We start from the raw sequence: 5,000 nt of genomic DNA on the forward strand, positions 1-5,000 counted from the left end.
AAACATAGCTGATATATGAATAGAATCTGTGAGCTCTTCAGGTCATTATGCCATATCTAGCATAATTAACCTGGAAAGGGAATCATGAGGAAGCACTTTCTTTCAGAAATGTTTGGAGTCAGAACAAATTTCTGCTGGCAAATACTCTGCTATACTTTAGAAAATATTGTGTGTGTGCAATCTCAGTGTAGACATTAATACACTGCCAACCATACTCCTGACACGTCTGCTGAAGCTGCAAGCAGTCAACATGCCCTCACACATCATATAGAAGTAAAACACTTTCTTTCTGGCACCTTTCCTTCTCTTTCTCTCTCTCTGTGAAAAATATCAGGTCACACTAAAATCCTGATAAATGTATTTTATAGAGATATTCATCAGTATCAAAAACATGGATTATGAAATTCACAGGTCAAAAAGAAAGAAAGAGAGAGAGAGAAAAAAAAGCATTTCACTTTTTTCTGCCAATACGCCCAATTCTTATTTCACCATAAGCAGATTTCAAGTACTAATACGCCTCCAACATATTGCAGCCAGGAACTATAGCCAACTTACAGAATCCACTATTGAGATCTTACAGTAACTGTCAAATAATCACCACAAGAATATTAACTTCTGGAAGTATATAATTATAGTTTTCCAACTGCTTGGCTTTGTGTCCACTATCTTTCATCTTATAATAATAATATCAGCGATTTTCTAAAAACACATGAATTAGTGGATCTAACTTTTCCATTTCTGCACCCACTTGGCTTCCAGGGGGAATATAACATACCCCTCCTCTTTACATGAAGCATACCAAAATTTTATTTTGGTCTGCTTTAAACTGAAAACCAAAATTAAACAAAAAAAATGGATTTCTGAGAATACTATTCTTCAAATTTAGTGAGCCACTTTATTCAGCAGTTGGGTGTGGCTTATCTGCCATCCTTTTGCCTCATCTTGTGACTTCTTTACCTCCCCTGATCTATCTACACACAATGGGGAGTGAGTACGGATCACTTTGAGAACCAATAATATAAACATATAATAATAAATTACATATGAATTCATAATTGTATTTTCTTTTTTTACCCACTTCTCACTATAAATATATCTTTCTCTCTCATCTTACCATTTACTCACTGACCCTCTATTTATTCATTTATCCATTCTCCCATATCCTTTCTATGCCTCTCATTCACTTTTGTTTCTTCCTCTCTCAGTCATTCAACCTTCCCAATCTGCTTGCTATTCCCATACTGTGCCAAGCCAAACCGTAGGAAGACACTGTCAGTTCTGTAACTGTTCTCTTTCTTTCACGATTACCTGAATTTCATGCCTCAGATCTTTAGCATCTTTGCCTCTTCTGCTATATTTGTATCATTATCAAATAAAACCGTTTATAGTGAATATAAGCTGATACTGCATCAATAAACAACAGCAGCAACATCGATAAATCACCTAGTATCAGAATCATTCACCTTTGCTCTGGGATTCATACTTGGCTCATTGGCCTGGCGCTCTTTAAGGGGCGGTTTCAAATGGGATTAAGCTTTAGAACCAAATCAATCACCAAGACATGAGTGCAAATGATACTAAAGAAACAATACTGCCAAAGAGGAAATGACCTTAGCAACTAAGACCCAAACGAACAGAAAAAGCATGAACATCGCGTAAGAAGATGGAGACAAACCATTTACCAAGAAATAATTTCCCTCCCATCTATTTCTTAACCCATTTTAAACGCGTGTCCCACATATGAGACTCCCAGAAAAATAAACATTACCGGGTGACCTGCCGGTGTGATGCTGGACTGAGCTCATGCCTCTGATTTTGTAGCTGTGAGCAGAGTCCGGGCCAAAGCTGTCACCAATTTTGAAGCTACCCAGAAACTATTATTTTCAACTTCAAAATATATCCCAACGCTAGTAGAGTTAAAAAGAAACATGTGAAGATTCTTCACCCTTTCCTTTCATTTTTTTCACTTTGCTTTTCTCTTTATAGATATTTGGTAAAATTGCAAGCTACAAGACTTTACCTAAAGAATCTCTTTGAATTTAATACAAACATCAGACTGCACACATTTACACAAAAAAAAAATAAATAAATAAAAAAAAAAATAATGTAATAAATAAAAAACATAACCTAAAATGGAATAAACAAATATATAATAAAAGAATTAAATAAATCTACAAACTAAAAAATTCATCTAGATTTCTATTGCCTGGTCAGTTCTATACAAACATTAGCCTTCTTACCATTCAAATATCTTTCTCTATCAGGTGAATTCAATTTCCTCGCTCTTCCTCCTTTCTCTACAATTTCTTAATTCTGTTTATCTCTTACCTTGTCTCCTCATTACCACCTGAACTTTCACGATTGATCCCACTGAGTTATCTTATTTCTCTCATCTCATTTCCTTTTCTTTCCCTCTCTACTCCTACCCTCTCTCTTCCTCTCTACTCCCACTCCCTCTCTTTCTCTCTGCTCCTACCCTCTCTGCTGCTCTCTACTCCTACCCTCTCTCTTCCTCTCTACTCCTGCCCTCTCTCTTCCTCTCTACTCCTACCCTCTCTCTTCCTCTCTACTCCTACCCTCTCTCTTCCTACTCTACTCCACTCATCCATAAAAGAAAAGAAGAAGAAGAAGAAGAAGAAGAAGAAGAAGAAGAAGAAAATCAGTCACACATCAGCATCAATTCTATTTAAAATATTAAACCAAACTTCCCTCTAATCTTTTTTCCATCTTGCTTTTGTGCTTTTTCTCTTTGTCTCCCTCTTTAACTTTATAAATACTTTTCTATCTTCTCTTTCCTTTCTTCTACTTCTCTAACTACTAAGTCTCTTTTCTATTTTTATCAGATTCTCTGCTGTCTCCAGTCATTACTACCTGTAATTACGTTTCCAGTCATATCTTGAGGGGTAGACACAATTACATGGGCCTCAGCTTAAGCATCATCACTAACAATCCCAATTAAAATAATAACAATAACATCAATAATAATAATAATAATAACAATATTAATGGTGGTGATAATAACAGTTACAATAATAACAATAATAATGGTATCTCTTGATCATAAACAAACAAACAAACAAACAAACAAACAAGCAAACACATACATACACACACGACCATACACACACATACACACACGACCATACACACACACGCACACGCACACACACACACAAGCACATGCACACACACACATACAATACACACACATACACATACAATACACATACATACACATACACAAATACAATACATAAAAATTTATATATATATATATATATATATATATATATATATATATATAAATATATATATATATATATATATATATATATACAAATTAGTAGAAATGTAAATATTTCATTGTAATTTTAATAGCACAGCTGATAATACTAATAAAAATAATAATATTCAAGGGATAATAGTACAAAAAACAGTAATAACTATAACAATAATGATAATTATATAAATAACAATGATAAGAAAAAGTAATAATGATGACAATAACTATTAAACCTGGTAGTAATAATAATAATAATAATAGTAATAATAATAATAATAATAATAATAATAATAATAATAATAATAATAATAATAATAATAATAATAATAATAATAATAATAATAATAATAATAATAATAATAACAATGCTACAGAAGTTAATAAATGATCCACAATGGCAACATTCTTGGCCCCATTGATCTATATTCCCCCAAGAAAATGCGGCTTTCCCCACATATGCTTTCTAGGTGGGTGTAAAAGGAAAACATGGTAAATATTTCATGGCAGGTTATTCAGAAAAACAATTTTTTTTTTTTTTTTTTTTTTTAGGTATTGCACCTAATTAGAGCTCAAGTTTCGCAGAGTAGAAAGTGAATATTCTATATCAGGCCATACAAAATACCTTCTACAATAGTTAGTACATGAAATTAAAATTTGGTTCTATCATCTGATCTCCATAATAACAATCATAACCATAAATATGATGTCATTGAATAGGAAGATATGGATGGTGATGAAGAGAAGATAGAAAAAAAGGAGAAAAGAATATATGATATAAAAAAAAGAAAATAAAGATTTAAAGATGACCATAAAAGGAGACAGAGTAAAAGTGGAAAAGAAGTAAAGAAAGAAATAAAGGAAAAAACAAGGAGAAGAAGTAGAAAAAAGAAGAAGAAATGTCTGCTCATACCTAAAAAATTATAAATTTTGTGGGAAAATTGCACAGATTACAACATTTTAACAAGTATCATGTTCTTCTTTAGGTTTCCTCCATGCTATACAAGCCCTATCTATGTTTATGTCTATCAGCTGATATATTTTGGCACTTCTATCACTTGATGAATCATGCTTTTTATTTCATGTTTTTATTTGACAGGGACAGAGGTCCAATCCTCAGATTCCTTCAAATATCAGGAAAGTCTAATAAGTATAATAACAAAATTTTCACCTTTACAATATTACTTACAATAAACAAATGTAATAATAAAGGGCAAACAGGTATTATATTTTTCAAAAAAGAAAAGAAAAAAAATATTTGGCTTTGCTGCACCAAAACATCTGGGGGAGGGCAGGAGGGGGAAAGGAGGAGAGGGAGGTCGGGTGGGGATGAGGAAAGATGAGGGGGATGGGAGGAGGAGGTGGGGAGGAGGAGGGTGGGAGGAGGAGGGAGGAGGAGGAGGAGGAAGGAGAGGAGGAAGGAGGAAGGCAGGAGAGGGGAGGAGGAGGAGGAAGAGGAGGAGGAGGAGGAGGAGGTGGGGTGATGGGAGGGGAGGAGGGTAAAGGGAGGAGGATTGGGGGAAAGGAGGAGGAGGAGGAGGAGGAGGAGGAGGAGGAGGAGGAGGAGGAGGAGGAGGAAGGAGAAGAAAGAAGAAGAAGAAGAAGAAGGAGGAGGTAGAGGAAGGAAGGAAGGAGAGGAAGGGGGAAGGGGAAGGGAAGGAGAAGAAGAGAAGGAGGAGGAGAGAGAGAAATCATCGAAAATGACGCGAGTAGCATGACA

The sequence above is a fragment of the Penaeus vannamei genome, unplaced genomic scaffold (assembly GCF_042767895.1).
Source record: "Penaeus vannamei isolate JL-2024 unplaced genomic scaffold, ASM4276789v1 unanchor958, whole genome shotgun sequence".
Classification (NCBI taxonomy): Eukaryota; Metazoa; Arthropoda; class Malacostraca; order Decapoda; family Penaeidae; genus Penaeus; species Penaeus vannamei.